The 22,500-nt window shown below is 36.9% G+C and overlaps 1 long non-coding RNA gene across 1 annotated transcript in view; it reads left to right on the top strand.

Annotated features, from left to right (window-relative positions):
* The window catches only part of LOC137630630 (uncharacterized), a 372,657-nt gene that overhangs the window by 145,875 nt on the left and 204,282 nt on the right, over positions 1 to 22,500 (top strand). The window contains exon 2 of the long non-coding RNA XR_011041740.1: positions 2,145 to 2,190. This is a non-coding gene — a long non-coding RNA (uncharacterized lncRNA). The remainder of the gene's footprint in view (positions 1 to 2,144; positions 2,191 to 22,500) is intronic.

Raw genomic sequence — 22,500 nt, 5'->3', positions numbered from 1 at the left:
TTATAATCGGCTTATGTTGTAAGGCCTTTAGTGAGGCTCCAAGTTTCTGATGCTTAAGTTAATACTGTTAGGACCATCTCATTAAATACTTTCCTTTTTAGAAAAAAGGGATTTTATATATATATATATATATATATATATATATATATATAGATAGATAGATATAGATATAGATATATATATCTATCTATCTATCTATCTATCTATCTATCTATATATATATATATATATATATATATATATATATATATATGAATGAAAATCAACACAATATCGTGTTCAAATGGAATTAAATTTCTACCTCATACTTGGGATCGAACCCTAGCTCCTTCAAATGAAAGGCTAGGTCGCTCTGCTGGCATAGTTGGAAGCGACCTGGCCTTTCATTTGAAGGGGCTAGGGATCGATCCCAAGTATGAGGTAGAAATTATTTATATATATATATATATATATATATATACATATATTTAAATAAATATATATATATACACACATACATACATACATATATAATGAATAGACATCGGCGCCCAAAACTGAAGACAGCTTCTCCTCGGACAGATCGTCCTGCAGATAGTTTTCAGGATAACAGCAGAAATACATTAACTTTTCTCCATTTATTGTTTGGTATCGACATGTGTTTCGGATCACTTCGCGACCTTTCTTTAGGACTACATTGAATTTAGGAACTATATTTTAATATATATATTGTCGTGGTGAAAATTTGATCAAATTTTCACCATCATAACCTATATCAATCATATTAGTTTAAGGTTGGAGATTTAAAATGCATCATCAGTTAACATAATCTATATTGTTTCAGAAGTGATTGGTGACAATAAGATATGTGAAATGACGTGCAATGAAAGTTCATTGGTGCGTCATTATAGTGATGATGTGGTATATAAGATGTAGGGTATAAAAGACTAATTGTTTACTCAAATTATCTGGTTCGGCGTCAATAACCCTAGATGTCAGGATGACAAAAAACTCCTAATCAGTCAATCAATCAATCAATCAATCAAATTATCTGGGCAAGTCCCTCACTTCCAATTGAACTCCCTTCCCTGGTGACGATTGCTCAATGCTCAAAGGTCCAAGTCTAGCTGGCTTAACCCTTCCCAAGGCAAAAGGAAAATATTTCCTTGGCATTGAGTATTCGTATTATTACGATTTTATTTGTCGTTTCATGTCCTGATGTCCAACACCTTAAAAATGTTCCCCCGGTAAGATCTTCAAGAAATCCATTACTCTTGATATTTGTTCAATCAGTCATTTGCATATTTACTTCGATATCTATAGTTTTGATATAATTTTAAACACCTGAAAAGCAAACTGTATGAAATATTGTCATCTTAGTATTTGGTTTTTCCTTTACTAAAAAACTTACACCAGAAGGGTCTTATCATAAATGTGAGACCTTTTAACCTCAAACATTGGGGATGGAGGTAGAAGGATATAACCAAGTGGGGGTTAAAGATGATGGTGGAGAGGTGGCAATTGGGTGATTTTAAACGTCAGGCCTCCTTTTAACCTTTCAGGGCAAGAAGGACATGATGTATCCGAATCGGGTCTGGCGAGGCGACACCGGTTTTGTTGCTGGGTGTACGATGATATTAAAGAGAAGCGTAAACAATGACTTGAGTAGATATACACGACTTTTGTGAATGGGTAAACGAACTGGAAGGTCGGGTTGGAGTTTGGACAATCTAATTGCACCTATTCTGTTCATTCAAGGACTTGGAGTCGTAGGGTTAACATACTGTTCTTGTTAGTGGAGGTAGTGTTCTAGTGAATAGTGCTTGCCTGTTGTAATCACGTTTTTACATAGCGTTTTGATATTTGTTGACAGATGTGGCATTTCCAGTCCAGACATGTGACTGTGCAGAATATTCCATCAGTTCAGTTATTGAGTGTGAAGTATTTACAGAATTTAGATATGTGAGGATGACAAGTCATGATTGTGGAATAAACTTTCTTCAAGAATTTACATTAGTAAGACTACAAAATGTGACGAATCTGAAGCTCAAAGAAGAGCTGAACTACATAACATTTGACCAAGCTTTGTTGACGAGATTTTCACGTAGTTAATTTTGTATGGCATTGTTTAGAATTTATAAGTAAAAGATTTCTTTTTCCTCCAGGAACGAAATATCAAGAAGGAAGCACCCATGAAGTAGAAGAATCGTGGTGAGTGTTAAAACTATCCTTTATGGTCGATGGGTCGTTAACAGTTACTATGATTTCAATTCATGATTAATGTTTTCATTGACTATGATAATTTTGAAATTATAAAAAAAACTATGTATGCCTCTCTCTCTCTCTCTCTCTCTCTCTCTCTCTCTCTCTCTCTCTCTCTCTCTCTCTCTCTCTCTCTCTCCAAAACAACCCATAGACCATCCACTGTTTTGTAGGTAGTTTATGTTTTGTAGAAATTATAATTTCTTGATTTTGAACTTTTTTCGACACAATGCCATAAATTCATTAATGATGAAAAGTTGAACTTTAGTCGACACGATGTAAAAAATTTATTAATGACGAAAAGTATGATGTCATGTTAGCGATATTTTTCTATGAAATGTTGATTACGGTGATACTTCTTGTTCAGTTTTAAAGACGACGAAAATAATTTGATGTTTTATTATTGTGTTATTCCGGTGTTAGTGCAGAAGTCAGTGCTTCGGTGTTGTGGGTAGTTATCGTAAATACCTTAATGGCCTCATGTCAATGGTTATTATGTAAGGTTTGTATTTATATGTTATATATATATATATATATATATATATATATATATATATATATATATATATATATATATATATATATATTTGATCAACATATACCTCCGAGGATGTGGGTGATTTGCTTGCATTACTTGTTATCAGAGTATGAATTTTTGGAGTAATTCTAATGTGTTTAATATTTCACAAACAAAAGTGTTCTTTCTCCTTATCATTTGGATTTTTGCAAAATGATGCTACATAAAACACATATTTGTAAAAAGGTTTGTTTTCTTAAGGTGTAATACTACAACGTACGTGCGTGGTTCGACCCATAAATAAATGGTATCTGGGATTAAATACAGATGGTAGGAGGAAAAAGAGCTTAGTATACAGATAAGTCGTGATAGCTGATTATAGCATCTAAAGCCTCCATGGTTTTAGGAAAAGCTACCTCGCGTAAGCTAAACAAAATATTGTAGTTTGTGGAATGTTGTTTAATATATATATATATATATATATATATATATATATATATATATATATATATATATATATATACAGTATATATACATATACATATACAGCTTTGTTTTAAGGTAGATTTTTATCTTTTATTTATATAATCACCTGTTTAGTTATGCGATCTTTTATACCAGTTTCACTTTTTTATACGTTTAAATTTTTGTAACTGTTTTTTTATGCTTTTTTGGTAAATATTTAAAGTTTTTTCACCTATTACCTGGAAATGTGTTCAAAGAACACGAAAGCGCTTGGTACTTATAATTTTCTTATTTCCATTCATGTGGTTGCTAGTATTGTTGTTTAATGGGATTCAATCGTGTGTGTACACTGTTACTCGAATCCACATAGGTGACTGAAGGAATCAGAGTTCTAATTTTTATTCTTGTATCCCTCTTAAACATTGCGGTATGCTCTCCATTCTTTAGTGACAGATCTTAAGCGGGCTAATATTAGTATTATCGTAATTTCTTTTGTAAATAATTTCCATGTAGCCAATTGGTGGGCTTCTGTTTTTATCAACAATACCTAACACTCGAATAGGAGTTTGTGGTCAGCGTCCAATGATGGTGTTTCAAGCTATGGGAACGGCGTCAATGACCTTAGATGTCAGGATGCCTGAAAACTTTAAATCAATCAATCAATCAGGCTATGGGAAAAACCAAAGTCCTTTGAATATACTCCTAGTATATTTAAAGGACCTTGGGAAAAACATGGTTCATCAATTTCAATAGTAATTCAAGGCCTCCCTTTGCTCTCACAGCCAATCAGAGATTTCTGGGTTAGTGTTCCTGGGGATCGCCAAGAGAATGTAATCTGCTTTGCTGCCGGACTGAGTCACGCCCTTGATTTGAAACTGTACTTCAGCACCCTGAAACCAGGTGAACGCTTCTCAGCTGGCGAAGGACGATAGTTTCAAAGGCATGGCATTGATAGTAGAGTCAGTGCCTGAGGGCGGCATCATCAAATAGAAAAATGCAGCAGTGTGGGGGAAGGCGGGTGGGAACTGGACACTTTGGTAGTCACCAATGTGCGGATTCACCAGTTAGGTATTAACTCAAAAGCGGTGTGAATGCAACTACCTTTATTTGGATGGAGCATGAGTATATAATACTATATATACAGCCCGTCCTGCCAAGAACGGCACAAAAATTCAAACACAATGACGCAAAAACATTCAGGCGTAAACAGGTTATGAGTACGAGGGGAGAGCAATAACGACAATATACAAAAAAGAAGAAGAAAAAAAAAATACCGTTACAGTGTATGAGCGTGTGTGATACACGTGCAGTACATTGTGTAAAACTGGATTTACCAAAGTGGTGATTTAAGGGTAGCTGAGAACAAGATATCCCACCAGAAGATTTCTCACTCAAAAAATACTTACCTGTAGAATAGTCAACATAGGGTAGCCCACCTATAGAATATTCAACCTAGGGTATTCCACCTGTAAAATCTTCCACCTAGGGTATCCCACCAGTAGAATCGTCTGGAAAATTATTTAGATAATTGAGTTTTGTTTAACTTGATGAAATGAATTATGGCTCAGTTCATACCCCTAAATTTATCACCATTTTTGTTATTTTCTATCGCCAGCAGGTCTGGAATCGATTCTACATGCTGTTCAAAATCTATTGTTTTAAGAAATCCATTAAGAGAAAAATGCAATGATTTAAGTTCAGGGATCTTACCTAGCTGCAATTGCAAGGTAGTGACTTGAATTTATCGCTTTTGTGTGTAAATGAGCTAAGAACATGATGTATGACTTGGTATAACATGGTTATGTAACCTTTCATGGCAAACAACTTTTCTACTTTGTTAAAAAGGATTTGAAAATTTTTGAAGAACCTTATCTACATTTAATATCAAATCTTTAAATAAGAAATTCACTGCATCATCGAAATTTATTTATTTATTTTATGGATTCATTAAAAATAACGGTCCTCTTCAAAGTCAAAGATGAAAGTGTGTGCATTGAAACGTTTGAGGAAATCAAATTATGGTGTATAAATGGCGACTTGAATGAACTTTGCCTCCTCTTCTGATGACAGACACAGCTGCCTCTTAAAAAGTATCAGATTATAATGCAGACCAGTGTTTGTGTTAGTCATAGCTTACCTATGATATTATTGATTACTGATCCTGCCTAGTCAAAAAGTACGACAATATTTAAGTGATATCACAATGACATTATATTTCCAATATATGAAGACACTTATCATTGCGACCACTATAGGGTAAGAATATATTCGTAATTATTTTGTGGCCATTAAAGGGTAAAAAAATACTCTTTTATTTATTTTTAGATGATGATAAACAGCATTTGGGCAAAATATATAAAAAACAGCATTTGGGCAAAATATATAAGAAAACAGCATTTCGGCAAAATAAATTCTTGCAACTTACATGCGGATTTTCTTGATTGTCAAGAAATTAGGTTTTGCAAATTTTTTTTTTGTTCAGCTTTATTTAGAGAACACAAACCCATATTTGAGCAAAATTTAATATTCTTCTTTATTTATCTCTGTAAATAAACCATAAATAAATTTCTTACATGAAATAGTGCCGGCAGTCCACGCACCAATTGTAGGTGTGGTGAGGGTGGCACGACATGCCTTGGCACCTGTGTCGTGTCTTCCTATCACTGGTCCTTTCAGACAGAGAGCATTGCAGCATGGGAGCCCTGTTGTATTCCCTTGGTGGGAGGCGTGCTTGACCAACCCTGACAGATGAAGGGATGTCGCAGACAGTTCTGATCAACGTCTGGGTACTTTTTGACATTTTGGGATTGTTGAGCATCCTCTTTTTTTTTTCAGGGATCGATAAAGACCACTTTTAACTTCTTCATATATTTGGGTCTCTCCATTGTACTAGCATATTCTATCTGCTGAATTTTATTGCATATTATCCAAGAGTTGATTACAAAGGCTATCATCTCAAAGAAAATACTCATTGGGCATCTTTTTGTCTTGTGTTCAACTGGGTAAATAGCACACATTTGATCGAATGTATCTTCCCTAGTTTTTGTACGATTATAAAAATCTATCATCCCAGGCTTACCAAGCATCACTATAATTGGCTGTGTGCACTGAGGATAATAGATACACCCAACTTCTTTTTTATCCTCGAATTGGCCCTGCAGTAGACACTAAAGTCATGTCATTTGTGAATAAGAATGCACTTGAACTTGTCCGCCTATTTGATGTTTTTTTATTTTTCTTTATTTCAACAGGTATCTCTTTCGTGTTAGCTCTCAGAGTACTAATTAGGGTCATGACAGTTATTTACGATGTCATTTACTAGGGGTACTAAAATGAACCAACTTTTGCTTGTAACTATTCTGCTTGTATGGTTGTAGGTTTTTTAAGATCCTTTGTGAACTGATGACCAAGGTTTATGCCACCTTTGGGCCTTGATTCTGTGTTCTTTCCTCTGGTAAGGAATTCTGCCCAGCAAGTTTTTGTTCTTAATGTCGTATGAGGACAAGCTTTATCCCACATTTTCCTAATTTATTAGGTATACAGTATTCGTATAGAATGGGCAATTTTTACAGAACCCAACTGCTGTTGACCCACTGTAAGTGCTTCCTTTTGAATGTACATTTTCCAGCAGTTGTCAATCAAGTACAGTATGTTGCAAACTTGTGTCTTATGTCTTTAGTCCCTTGTGTCTTTGTCATCAAACAGCAAGCAGCTGAGCAAGATGCTGAAACGATTCTGTGACTTAGCTGCTCAGTCTGGGGGCTAAACATTTCCTTGGTGGACAGGTGGCTGCCCTCTGAAAACCACTGAAGATCAGTAGCCCCAAAAATCTATGGACTTCAGCGGGTTCTGCTTGATAATCCTCCTCTCTTGTTATTGTAGTTGGCTGCCCCTTCTTGAATGATTTTGCTTGTCCATTATACTATCTCACCAGTAATGTTGTCTTCAAAGGGCAACCTCATAACTTTTTCAAGGGTGTCTGCACTCCTTTCCTGCAGTATTGGTTGGTCCCGAGGTGAAGGGAACAACAATGTTTCGTGCTGATGTCCTTACTGTCATAGACGACTGTGGACGACAATTCCACCTAAAGCCAGACCTTGACGTCACTGTGCTCATTCCAAAGTTAACAGATTTTAAATTATCATCGTTATCAGAAACAGCAACGGAAGCAGCAGGCCTTATTCTTTCCCTGCCACAGGAGGCACAGCAGGGTCAGTGGCAGGATTATTAGGAATATGAGAAGATACAGCTTGTGTATCACCTCGAGTAGTATCACCAGAGTGATTTTGCCTCCCATGTCAACAGCAGGAATAGCCGGTGTCATTAAATGGCCAGCAGTATAGGTACTAAGGATAAGAGAGGCTAAGAAAGGGGAAGGCAGGGAGGATTTCTGTGGTTAGGAGGGAGAAGAGGTAGGGTGAGCAATGAGCTCTATTTTTTGGCAACATGGCTAGCGAAGCATTGATGTTGCATTTGCTCTTTTTGTGCCATACTATGAAAACCTCATTTGTCCCTAATCTATACTTTTGTCATCATAGCTCGGAGATTGCTCATATTCTAAGTCCTCGTCTGAGTTATACATCACTGCATGTTTCACATAATTTTCATCGTCACTTCCTTGTAGTAAACTTACGTCTATTTACATTGTTTTATTCATTATTTCATTTAATTCTTCCTGAGAATAATATCACTTCTTTTTTCTATCTTTGTATCACAACTGAATTAGGTAGCCAGTCAGAAAGAAAATATTCCTGATTTCAATGGGATACGAGAACAATTTTACCACCTAATGTCATGTCCAAACAGCATAGTTACTCATCAACAATGCCCTTTAAGAGTTGCACTGTATCCCACTTTGAGGTTTTTTTCTTTGTATCTCATTTTTAAGTTGTTATGTACCCCACTTTGAGTTGCATTGTATTCAACTTTTAAGAGCTGTCTTGTACCCGACATAAGAGTTGCCTTGCATCCCTCTGAAAAGACTTGTCTTTTATGGCACTTCAAGGCTTTTCTTACATTCCACTTTAAAAAACTTATGTATGCCTCTGAAAAGACTCGTCCTGTACGCCATTTGAAATCTCATCTTGTATGACATTAAAAAAACACATTCAGGTCTCTTAAAAGGCTTGTTCGGTATGGTCTTAAAAGGCTTGTTCGGTATGATCTTAAAAGGCTTGGCTTATATGCATCTTAAAAAAAAAAAGCCTTGGCTTCTATGGTCATAAAAGGCTTGGCTTATATGCATCTTAAAAAAAAAAAAGCCTTGGCTTCTATGGTCACAAAAGGCTTGGCTTATATGCATCTTAAAAAAAAACGTGTCTTGTATGGTCTTATAAGGTTTGGCTTATATGCATCTTGAAAAACTTGTCTTGTATGGTCTTAAAAGGCTGGGGTTAGATGTATTGGAAAAAAAAATTCTTGTATGTTATTAAAAAATACTTTTCTTGTATGCCATATAAAAGACTTGTCTTGTATGCTTCGTGAAAGACTAGTCTTTTATCCCTCTTAAATAACTTATCTTGTGTGGCACTTGAGGTCTTGTCTTGTATCCCTCTTAGATGACTTATCTTGTGTGGCACTTGGAGTCTTGTCTTGTACATCACATTAAAGACTTTTCTTTTATGTCTCTTTAGAGATTGCCTCGTATATCTATTAGAAGCCATGTCTTTTATGTCTCTTGAAAGCTGTCTTGTTTGACTCTTAAAGGACATGACTTGTATCCCTCTCATAAGAATTTTCTTGTTTGACTCTCCAAAGACTTGTCTTTTATGTCACATGAAAGTCTTTTCTTGTATGTCACATGAAAGACTTGCCCTGTATGCCAAATGAAATACTTGTCTTGTTTTCCTCTTAAATGACGTATCTGGTGTGCCACTTGAAGTCTTGTCTTAAATGTCACACGAAAGATTTTATTTTACGTTTCTTAAAATATAATCTCTTATGTTTCTTAAAAGCTGTTTTGTATGCCTCTCAAGACTTCTTTTGTATGACTTTTGTATGATTCTTAAAAGACTTGGTTTTTTATGCCTCTTAAAAGACTTGCCTTTTATGCCTCTTAAAAACTTGTTGTATTACATTTGAAATATGTGTTTTATGTGCCACTTGAAAGTTTGTCGTATAGGCCCCTAGGAGACTTTTTATATATCTCTTAAAAATTTTTTTCTTGTATGTCTGTATAGACTAGTCTTGTATGCCTCTGAAAAGACTACTATGGATGTCTGGCAAAAAATAGTGTGTTTTTATTTAATATCTCCCATGCTAATTACTTGATCAGGATGGTACTTTAATACAGCACTCTATAGACCTCCCCCTAATTTTTGATACTATAATGCATTTCAATTCTCGTTAATTAAGGTGTTTACTCTTGTACTAATAAAGCTTAAGCCAGGTGGATCGGGTAAGTAGGTAAAGCCATTCGAATACCTACACTCCTCTGTCCCTCCCCTCTCCTTCCCCCTCTTTCTTGACCCTCCTCCTATCCCTCCTCCTCTTTCTTGACCCTTCCTCCTATCCCTCCAGGATTTGGATGTGTATAGGCCTGCCGATTAGTTCGAAAAAGACGCTGATTTAGTTATGTCTTCACAGAGAAAGTCAAAACCACTAATGCGGCTCGTAGCTAAATCTAAGGAGGTTACAGGGAATTTTTTTTCAAAATATGTATATTAATTCAGAAAAAAAGTAGGAACTATTGCACTGGGAGATATATCTCAGTAAAGAAAAGGTTACCTTATCCATGCCAAATCGAGCACAAAATCCATAATACTGTCCAACTTAAAAGCCAGTAATGATGATATTATGTTAGATGTCAAACCACACGTAAATTTCAACTATGGAATGGGAGTAGTTTGTAATAAAGATCTATACGAATTTACAGTGAAGGAGATACTGGCCTTATGTCCACCAAATGTTTGGCAAGTACACAAAATCCCAGGTACATCAACGATTATCCTTACTTTCCAGGATTCTGATGTACCTTTCCATATTCTTATTGAAAACGAAATGATTAAAGTACAGTACAACCATTCAAGCAGAAGCCACTGCAGTGTTTTAATTGTTTTAAATTTGGACACCTGTCTAAAGTTTGCAAAAAAAGAAAAACTGTGTGGCATTTGCTTCAAATCTTACCAAGGAGTATGTGGACTTGAGGCCAGGTGTTTAGATTGCAACTCTAATCATAAATCCATTGACTGGAGCTGTGAGCTGTATAAGTTGGAAGAAGGTGCCCTCAACAAATCCAGTTTAGAACATATCAGTGTGGGACATGCCAAAAGACTATTAAATAAATCGAATAGCTATGTAAAGGCATTAAGATCAAACCCACCTAGTACTGCCAATAGTTCTAGGAAAAGAAATATTCCATGTGATAAAATTCTGAATGACGAGGTAAGCGTATTCCCGCCTGAGGCTTTACCATGGTGTATGAACACTGGAACATTGCCTAACTCTGTACAAGCTTTGTCCCCCATTACAAAATGTAGTACAAAAATCTCTCAGGCCATGTCCTTGCCTGATTCGATGGAGATTCCACTTACCTGATGCACCTGTAGTGGGGAAGGTGCAAAAACCTAGAACCTCACCATCTATTAATCGTAACAGAGAGAGACCTCCATCTCTCTCAGCCATTCCATTAGAAACATGAAAGTTGTGACATCAAATAAAATTAATGTTTTTTCTGTTGATGTTTCTAATGAACTGAAAGATCATTTGAATAAATCAGAAATTCAAGTTGAGATCTACCATCTGCCTCAACAAATAGATCAAATGGACTCAAAGAAAAAGACCAATGTAAAACCCAATATATCAAGACCATTAAAGAAATCTACAGGAAATAATAATAAATTAAAAACGGCCAATGGGAAGACCTCATCCAAGATGTCTTCCAGAAATAATCCATAGTTTTCTATAGCTATAGAACACCATATAATCAACAAGCAGGGAGCCATGGCGGAAGTCTCATTTACGTTCGTCGAAGATGTTTCCCAAATACCTTTGTCTATTCGTTCACCCCTGAAGGCAGTGGTTGTATAGATTAATATAAGAAGAAAATATACAATATGCTCTCTGTACCTACCTCCAAATGATAAAATTTTGTATGATTATTTAGTAGAGGCGATTGAACAACTCCCTCAACCTTTTCTCTTACTAGGAGATTTGAATGTAGACATCCTGTATGGGGAGATGTTTTAGCAATATTATATCATCAATTGTGGAAAATGAGGATGTCTAGCTCCTTAATACAGGAGAGCCCACACACTTCCATGTCCAGACAGGCACCTTATCGAGTATTGACCTATCAGTCGCAAGCTCTAATTGCCTTCTCGATTTCGATTGGAGGAAATTACATGATTGGCATACTAAAGATCATGCACCAATCATTATAAAAACCAACAATGGTCCACCTTTTCAGATCTTGCCACTATGGAATCTTGACAAGGTGGACTGGGATAGATTTAGTGAGCTAAGCGAAATTGAAGGGAATGCGGAACAGTTTGAAAATATTGATGATGCCATGGACTTACTGAATGGAACTCTTCATACAGCAGGAGTCGATTCAATTCCCAAAACACCAGGGTTATTCAAATGACGACCAGTCCCCTGGTGGCCTTCAAACCTAACTGAGCTACAAGAAAGTCTTTTACTCAATTGCGCAGACGCTGTACTGATGAAAATTTAATTATATTCAAGAAATGTAGAGCACAGTTTAGTTGTGCCATGAAAGAAGCTAGGTGCCAATCTTGGGTGGTTTCTGTTTCTTCCATTAACAGTAGAACACCACCATCTTCTGTATGGAGGAAAGTAAAAAAAAATAACTGGCAAGTTCCCCCCCAACCCACCACCAGTGTTGAGGGTAAATGGTCAGTATGTGACTGAAGCAAATGTTAGTAATGGCCTGGCTGATCATTTCTCAAATGTATCATGCAAGTGTGAAGCAGCTCCTGGTCACCAGTATAGGAGCATTGAAGAAAAGAAATAATTTCGCAACAGGAAGGGAGGAGTCATACAATTCTCCTTTCACTAAATTCTCCTTTCACTGAAGGAGAATTTGATTTTGCACTTGCTACTTGTAATAATACAGCCCCTGGACCCAATGGAATTCCATGTGCTATGATTAAACATGTACCTGTTGATATAAAGTTATTTATTTTAAGCATTATTAACAGAATATGACATGTTCATAGTTATCCAAGTATTTAGGAACTAGCCATAATTTTAACCTTTTTAAAACACGGTAAGGATAAGTTTTTAGCAGCAAACTATTGACCAACTGCATTGATATCTTGTTCATGTAAGATCATGGAGCAGAAGGCCAATGCAAGACTGATGGGGTACCTTGAAAAGAAGGGTACTTTATCACATATCTAGTGTGGATTTAGAAAAATTTATTTAATGACTGATGTGTTGATACGACTTGAGTCCTCTATTTGTGAAGCCTTTGTTTGCAAACAATGCCATGTAACAGTCTTTTTGTGTGAGATAGCCATGTCGCCCTGATGGAAGATCCTCATCGGTATCTTGTACCTGGGATATTTCTGTGTGTGATATACCTGAGAAATTTACCGTAGAGGTATCAACGGAGTTCCAACCTCCGGAGCGAATATCCCGAGATATATCATGTATAAATCAGGGACATGTTAATAACAAGCTTTGGTTATAATTCCCCAAATAAAGTTAACCTTGTCTCAAAGGAAAGGTGAGGGTAGGATACGTGGGCAAGAGAGCCGTTACAACTCCCGATCTCAATGTGCTACAACTAACACATTTCCTGTTGAATCATTCCCCATCTTTGTCGGTTGCTTGGAGAGTTTCCGCTAGTTTTTTTTTAGCTTTTTGAGTGATTTTTTATCATGGATGCTTCAGCTTCTTCATCATCGACTAAGTTGAGTACCCTCTTTTTCGTGTGTTGGAGAATTTCGTGTCTCCACCCAGTTTTTTTTATTAGTTTGCATGCTTTTATTGTTCCAAGCTTGGCATGCGGTCGGCGCCATTACATCCTGATTCAAATTGCTCAGAAACGCTTAGTTATTTAGTCATTTTATTGTATGAATATGTTTTATATTATTATTTTAAAGTGTGGTATGTTTATGGTATCGCCCTATCCTTTCTTGGTGATTCTTGTGTGTTTTTTTATCAGCATTGACTTAGGCTAGCCTACCCTAGCCAGCGGACATGCCTTGTAATTTTCATTGTTCACCATACCCTTCTTTCACCTAACCTTACTGGTTGGGTGAGGCTGTCTATCCTCTCATGCTGTCGATTCGTCACGGCAGGGAGCTGTGGTCTTGAAGGTCCTTCTGGGAGTTGGATAGTGTTCTCAGTTGCCCTAGGGCGACTGTTTTCCCTTTTCACTTAGCCTGTATGTTTGGCGAGGCGGCACATTTCCTAGGATCCTGTTCCCTGTGTCTACTTATGTTTACCCATTGGAATGCCTTACCCCCTGTTCTGATGCTGACTAGTAGACCTCCTTGTATTGCCTTAACCATTATTAGGCTTCTCTCTTAGTCTTTGGTAGGCTATGCCCTTGAAAAGTCATAAAATACTACTTGGAGATATAGTATACTTAAAACCATTCATAATTTGGGATTACGAGGAGAGCTACCATTATTAATTCAATCATTTATTTCACATAGATTTTTTCAAGTGATAGTGGGAGAAGCTCTATCAGAGAGGAAATGTCAGGAAGAAGGAGTTCCCCTGGTAAGTGTGCTAAGTGTAACCCTATTTGCACTAGCCATAAATGGGATATGCTCAGTCATTCATCAAGTTATTCTCTTAACACTATTTGTAAATCATCTCTCTATATCATTTGCTGGATCTAGAATGGAATGGTTGAAAGAAAACTATAACTCTCAATTGACAAAATTATCCAATGGGTCGATAGGAATAGATTTAAGTTTTCGACAAGCAATACTGTTGTTGTCCATTTCTATCATATTCGTGGAGTACATCCAGACCCTGATATATACATCAAAGGTCAACGTATCCCATGTGTAAGTGAAGCTAGATTTCTAGGGTTGATCTTTGATTGTAGGGTTACATGGGTTCCTCATTTGAAAGCCTTAAAAATACAATGTCTTGAGGCTTTGAATCTTTTGAAAGTTTTGTCCCATACATCATGGGGGCCAGACCATCAAACTTTTAAAATTATACTGTACAATGCCTTAATTTTTCAAAAATTAGTTATGGATGTGAAATATACTCCTAAGCCACCCCAAGCCAATTAAAAGTTTTAGATTCTATACACCATGCCTGGTATCAGATTGTTCACAGGAGCCTTTAGAACTTCACCTATCCCAAGCCTCTATATTGATGCTGGAGAATTGCCTTTAAACCTTTACTGGAAGTCTTCTATTATTTGGTATTGGTTTGGGTTGCAAAGACTTCCTAAGTCTTTAGCCTGTCAAACTGCATTGTAGATATTTTGAGTTGAACTCAAATCATCAACCCCAACATGGAAATTTCTGGATATATCTTTTTGCAAATATTTTATTGGTATAAAAAAGAAGACTGACTACGAAGCCAGGTTGTTTTTATGGAACATGTTGAAGAACACAGGCTCCAAATCTGATGCTGGCGTTGGATTTGGAGTATATAGTGGTGCTTTCAATTATAGAGGTGCACTTCCTCTAGCATCTTTTATATTTACTGCCAAACTATATGGCATACTAACTGTTGTTGAGAAAATAGCGTTACAAGATGAAGGCAAGTTTACCATTTTTTGTAATACAAGAAGTGTCCTACAAGCTTTAGAAGTTTTTAATTCTAATAATCCTTTAGTTTTAAAGATTTTAGAATGACTTTCATTATAGGTATGAAAGGTGTAATGGTTCAATTTTGCTGGGTTTCAGCTCATGTAGGTGTGTCTGGAACTGAGAAGGCAGATTCACTGGCAAAGAATGCTGCAGCTGAGTTGCTACTAAGAAGATATCCCTTTCCCCAATAATGATTTTTTACCTACAATTAAGAATTTTTTTTTATAATAATATACAGCAGCATTGGGTATAGTTTACTTGAAACTAAGATAAGAGAAATAAGTAATGTTACATCCCCTTGGAGGTATAACGGGAAGCCCCGAAAGTGGGAGACTACTCTTTGTCATTTCTGCATTGGTCACACTCGGATGACACATAAGTTTTTGCTGGCAGGCCAACATCAACCATATTGTGACGACTGTTTTGTTGACCGAATGCCCACATATAGTATTGAAAGAAATATATATCTGTTTGAGGTTCAAGGTGAGGATGGCAGGTTCATTCTTGCCAAGATTCTTGGACATGATATGTCCTACCATGCTAGTGGTATTTTTAGTTTTATTTCAGAAGGAGGTCTTCTGAAAGATATTTAACTTTTTAAATGACATCTTTGCTTTTATGGCTTAATTGAATATTTTATTTTTTTTTGTTTACAATATACAATATTGGCGTCAATGACCTTAGATGTCAGGATGCCAGAAAACCTCAAATCAATCAATCTTCAGCGTGCATGGACAATTCGCTGAAAGACAGTTAGCCAACAGACAGTTTGTCAACAGTCAAATGGCGACAGACAATTGACATACAGGACAATTCACTCATGACAGTTATCTGACAGGGATATGCGAAATACAAATAAAACAAATTATTTATTAAGTGATATGAACAGCTTACAAAAAACAAATGCAAAAGAAAAAAAATAATAAAAGTAATATAGAAAAAATACAGGAATAGTCTATTAAAAATTCTTACATACAATTTTATGCACATGCCTGTACAAATTGCAACCATCTTCAGCAGTGAAGTCGAGTACAATTTTTTGGAATGTGTCCTTGATACAAATATATTTAGTTTACCCTTTCCACATCAGCACCTGATAATCCCTGTTCTATTATAATTTTAGTGCTTGATTGTTCAATCCTAAACTTTTGAATTAATTAGGATAAATTAGGGTGATGGACATTGACACTTCTACTGAAAGTATGGTGCCATCCATCTAGCAAGTTGATAGTTTTAGGGAGATCACTGAGAACTCTGGAGTGACACTACTACAAAGAAATGTCAAATATTGGGTGTCGAAGTCTACCGCATTGCATGATTCTTACTCATGTACACTTGAAATAAAATGGTAACTGCACCAAACATTTCAACTGTTTGTTCATCTAAAGAGTTAAGAAATTGTTCAAACAAAACAGCAACATCATCAGGTGGTATGAAAGCTATCGCTTGCAGTTGTTTCATAATGAAAGCATTATCTTGATCACTGTACCACGTTTGTAAACATGTAGTCTGTGTCTTGTGTCATATTCACTGGGCAAAGTAAAAAAAAAAAGAAATACACAAACGTGAGGAAGATTTTTTTTTTATGACATTTGTAACTGCTCTCTCAAAGTACACTGTTATAGATATCACATTTAAATTCCTTCCTTCTGTGATGAATTTAAACATTAAATCATAAGTCTCTTCACTTTTACTGTTTGTTACACAATAAAGTATTGGTAATGTCAAATTAGTGCATAGATCGTGTATAGCTGCTTACCCAAAGGTTCAGAGTCAAAAGTCCCGTCACAAAACCACTCTGTTTTCTTGCATAAAATTTTAAAATTTTTCAATGTACCAAATGTAGAAAAATCTTCATTTTCATAGAGTAAAGAATCATCATCTCTTGGAATCTTAATAGTGTTCTACCTCACTTATTACTGGTCTTTTTCGTTGCAACGTATGCTTGAGAGAGACCTTTTTCGGTAATGCTCTGACAATGGCCAAACTTTGGATATAGACGGTTATATTATCGATGATAGAGCTTTGCAATTGTTCAAATTGTGCCTCACGAAGTTTTATTTCTTCTTTAACTTTTGAAGCTTGATTTTCAATAGGTGTTGGCAGAGGCGAGTGTTCTGAAGATGGTCTGCTAATTATGTGGTTGATCGTTGTCATTCTTGCTTGGCAGACTACGATTTGCACATCTCAAATAAGTCTTTGATTTCATGGTTTTGTCAATAATATAGTCTTATCCCTCAGTCAGGAGCTTTTTGCCTCCTTGCTCCATTTTGAAAAACTCCATGATAGATTCTGAAGGGCTTTGAATAAAAAGAAAAAGAGCTTGGAATTTGGATCTTTAAATTCATTTACAAAGAGTCTAAGTAGTTTGGTAAAATGACTGTAACAATAAATAGTTTTGTATAATAATTTCAGAAATAAGTAATTAAATATAACAATTATTGAAGTACGTAATTTAGTATAACTATTTTAAGCTGGCTCCCTGTTGACTAATTTTCCTATCAGCAAATTGTCATGTATGTGAAGTGTCCTGCTTGTCAATTGTCTGTCGATTACTACCCCCATTTGTAGCCATGCAGTAGATCGACGTGAAGAATGAGAGGCCATGGATTAAATTAAACACCTGTTAGCGCAAGGGCCCGGTATCCACGGACGTGGCCTACTAGTACTGATGTCACAGAGGAGGGTGGCGTTGGAGTCGTCGAGATTGATGTCTTCCCAACGGAGAGACATGCAGGATGTCCTGCAGTCTTGGGACTCTGGATCTTTTCATAAGACTTCTGCCAAGGCGTTGTAATCCAATCCCAGGTGAATGGCGGCCATTGGGATTTTAGACAGGTCATCGGCAACGGGATTCATTTTACCAGGGATGTGTTGATGGGTGCAGTTTTGTTCAGCCATGGTGGAGAGATGTTGGCATTGACGGGCTGGCAAGGGACTGCACTGTCGAGTGGAGGAGTGCACCAGTGACATGTGGTCCATGCTAATGATGAAGGGCATACCTTCTAGAAAGTGGTGAAAGTGACAGCCAAATGTACCACAAGCAATTTACAGTGGAAGGTAGAGTAGCTGGACAGTTTTTTACTGAAGAAGGTCAATGGGTCTTTTGGCTTGCCTGTAAGGAAGGTGTAGAGGGCACCAAGAGTATCAGTGATGGCTGGCAAGAACTGGTGAATAATAGTTTATTATGGCCAAGAATTCATGCAGTGCTTTGACGGTTGAGGGCATGGGGTATTTCTGGACAGCTGATACCTTCTCGGGGAGAGGGTGGATGCCTTTACAGGAACGATGTATTGTTTTAAAAACGATACTTCATTGTCACCAAAGGTATACTTGTCGCTCCAGACTACAGGGCCATTCTGTTGTAGGCGCTCAAGAACCATACGTAGGTGACGGAGGTGCTCCTCTCTGGAGAAGAGAACACAAGTATGTTATCCACATAACAAACGCAGAATGGGAGATGCCCTAAGATACCATCCATTAGGCATTGGAAAGTGGCCCCAGTATTTCAAAGGCCAAATTAGGAGTAATTGAATGTGTATGTGCTGAAGTGGGGGAGCGTGTGATGGCAGTGATGGGGATGTCTTCTTCGTCCACGGGCACCTGATAATACTCATTCCAGAGGTCGAGAGTGGATAACACCTTCGCTTTGCGCAAGTAGGAGGTAACGTTGGTGATGTTGAAGAAGGGGAAGTGATCCGGTTCTGTATGCATGTTCAGATACCTGTTATCCCCACAGGGCCATAGGGAGCTGTCCTTCTTCAGAACAATGTGGAGGGGTGATGGCTATGGGCTTGAGGCCTTTTGACAAAGGCCAATTTCTTCCATTTTAGTGAATGTTTATTCAGCAGCTGCCAAATGATCTGGGGCCATATGCCTGAATCTGGCAAACATTGTGGGCCCTGTTGTCTTGATATGGTGATGAATATAGGGATTGGTGGGAAATGTTGGCATTTGGCAAAGTTTTGGTTGGAAGACTTTCGGATACGACATGAAGTTGTGGGCATAGGTATACTGATGTATAGTACTAGGTTAGAGGAAGTGGGTTAAAGAGGTGTCGACGACTATAAGGTTTCGTTGACTAACCGTCGATGTGCCACATCAACCAGGAGTTGGAAATGGGTGGGAAATCTACAACGATTATTGGCAATGTTACGTTGGTAACGAAAAGTGCTTTCAAACAATAGTGTAAGCATCTCACACCTGTGGGTGGGGATCTTTTATCCATTGGCAGCTACCAGGTGGACGTCAGCAGGCTTAGATTGACTAAGTCGTGTCTTGGAGAGTGACATGGGTGGAAAAGGATGACTAGCACCAGTGTCTACCAAAAACTGCAAATCAGTACCTGCATTATGTAAAAAGAAAATATTAGTGACAGGGGAGGCCACTGTCACAAGCGATGACCTACTTGTAAGTTTTTTGGCCACTGACAACCGTCTACAGATTACAGCACCCCTGAATCTGGAGTGGTAGTAGCATAACCGTGGCCTATGGTTTTCAATAAATGGCTGTAGAGGTCGTTGGTTGGGGCCTGAGCGAGGGGCAACATATGTGGTTGGTGGCTTGGCTTTGTCGCTACTCTGGGATGTCCCTGGCAGACATCTGTGTCCTACCACATTCACATCAGCTTTGGTTGCTGTCAAATGGTTGTCTTCATCATGAGTGGAGGCATTGATGTAGATCTTGAAGGTGGGGAAGTGGCTGTCCATTAGGGCATTGACTTTGGTCGTCAGGTCCTTCATGGGCAGGTATTGACATAAAGGATGGCGGGGCGTACAGGTTCGGGTAGGTTTCGTACCCAAAGGCTAGGTGACAGGTTGCAGGCGAGCGATACTGGTTATTTCCCTGAAGGTGAGCAAAGCCTTTTGGTCCCCCAACAGTTATTGAGAGAGCTGACAATGGTGAATACTGTTCTAGGAGGTATATTTTGAGGTTGTCATACTCTATTGGGGCGTCCCTTTGGTCGTAAAGCCAATCGAAGATTTCCAGGAAAGTGTCCTCAGTGATCTCCACGAGGGCATGGCTGCTATGCTGCTTGAGAGAGTCACACCCTTCATGCGAAATGGAACTTTGGTGCGCTGAAACCAGGCAAAGGTATCTCTACGGGTAAAGGTCGGCAGTTTCATTGTTGCGTCATGGATAAAAGAGTTAGGTACGGTGAGAGGCATCATTAAAGTTTATGGCGCAAGTGGGTGGGTTGCTGGTCATTCCGTGGTCACCAATGTGGCAGGCTGCTATTAAATCTTAACAGAAATATGGACTGGACATGAATAGTTTATAAATGTGACATAACAAGCTTATATATAAATCGTTGAGGATAACAATGAGAGAGAGAGAGAGAGAGAGAGAGAGAGAGAGAGAGAGAGAGAGAGAGAGAGAGAGAGAGAGAGAGAACAATCGCATTGCAGTGTATGATCGTGTATGAACTTCATGTGCATTACAATTTTATGTTTGTTCATAGATATCTCCAAATCTTCATAGAAAGTTTCTGTTCCTTTCTTTGTATGGGATGTTATTGGTGCTTACGTTTGAATGATCTTCAGTTTATACTTGTTATATAATAATTAATCCTTCAATGCTATCACTAGTACTACAAAATCCTTCTATTAGGCCGAAGAATTTTTTTATTAATAAAAAACCCCACTCTATATGCTTTGTTACATTCATGTTCTTTGAAGCAAAATATATGGCCCTCTTTAAACATTATATGATATTCCCTAATTCATCTAATTTCACAAAATCCTATTATATCGAAATTCATTTCTTTCAGTTTTTTTAGTAACACAGCATGATCTTTCCAAGACAGATTCCTGACGTATGTTGTAAGATTCAGTTTCCAGTGGTGGCCTGTTCTAGTCCAGAGGTATTTAGCAACCCCTTCAGTGGGATGTAATGTGCTTCCATCTTGGGCAGTTGTTCCACTGCTTCTGGGGCGGGGACCGAGACAGTTTTTCTATTTATATCTGGGTTTTGGCCAGTTTTCTTCTCGAGGCTGGCCACTGCATATTGGTGAAGGTGAGAGATTTTGGTTTGATCGTTCATATGGCAAAATAGTAAATATATGTATAATATATAAAGATTCTTTGCTTTTACATAAATACAAATGGACAAAATATATGATGTTTGAAATAGAACATGAATTCAAAAGAATAAAAATAACAATGAAACTTGAAAACATTAGAAATGATTAAGAGTATTAAAAAATAGGAAAATTAGTACATTACATGGCAAAATTATTAAAAAATCAAAATAATTAATTCTGCTTTGGTGTTTTTCTTCTTGGGGTTTTCCTTGCGGTACCTTGAGATATTCTTGTTTTGTTGGTTCGTTCTTCTCTTCTTGAAGCATCGAGAAAATTATATAGATCTGAACGAGATCTGAGATACTAAATCTTCTATGCCATACTTCAACAGAATTTATTGTATGTGATTTATCATGAAAGATGAGGTCGTAAACATTCAATTCAGGCACTTTAGATAATGACTTGAAACTTCTTCCATTTCGTCTTTGCATAGCATTTACAAAAATATTTTACATGTACTGAATAAACGGTAATGCATTTTCAGATGCATTTTGTTTCAAGCATTGGAAAAAGGCCAATACGTTCCATTTTCGACATCGTAAAGACAAGTCAGTATCATTATTATAAGCATTTACAAGACCCAATTGCCGATTTATTTCTCTCTGGATCGTTTGGCAAAAATGAACATCTATTGTACGTTAGCCAATGCTATTAGAAACTTGGGGAATTGTTTATTTCTTTACTTCTCGAATATATCAAGTGATGCAAACATTGGCAAGACCCAGTGGTTGGGAACCTTCCGGGGCCTCTATAATTGCGTCCGAAATTATTGTTGCAGGCGTTTCTGATGTTGTAAGAACATTATTTTTTATTGCTTGGAACACACACACACACACACACACACACACACACACACACACACTTATTAAAGTATATCAGAATAATTATAACGAGGAACTTATCATAGAATAAATGGGTCATTATATAAAATTTATATTTCGGTGAATACTCTTAAATAGAAGAAATTGGCTCAAAGTGCTTCAAGACCAAAGTTTCTTAGACTAAAGTACTTTAGACCTAAGTGTTTTAGACGGAAAGTCCTAGAATATATATATATATATATATATATATATTTATATATATATATACATACATATATATATGTATATTTATATATATACATACATACATATATATATGTATAATTATGTATATACATACATACATATATATATGTATATTTATATATATAAACACACGCACACATTTACATACATACATACATTCACAACATACATACACACATGTATATATATATATATATATATATATATATATATATATATATATATATATATATATATATATATAGTATGTGTGTGTGTGTAAATAATGTATGTATGTGTGGGTATATGGAGGACTTTAATTCCCAATTGTGAAGTTTTCTTCGATGGAAACTTTACTAAAAGTCAATACTTTCAGTGATATTGTCATGTGTCTATGAT

This window comes from Palaemon carinicauda, chromosome 38 (genome assembly GCF_036898095.1).
Source record: "Palaemon carinicauda isolate YSFRI2023 chromosome 38, ASM3689809v2, whole genome shotgun sequence".
In the NCBI taxonomy this organism is placed as follows: Eukaryota; Metazoa; Arthropoda; class Malacostraca; order Decapoda; family Palaemonidae; genus Palaemon; species Palaemon carinicauda.
The sequence above is the reverse complement of the archived record's forward strand: the minus strand, read 5'-3'. Positions and strand labels throughout refer to the sequence as shown.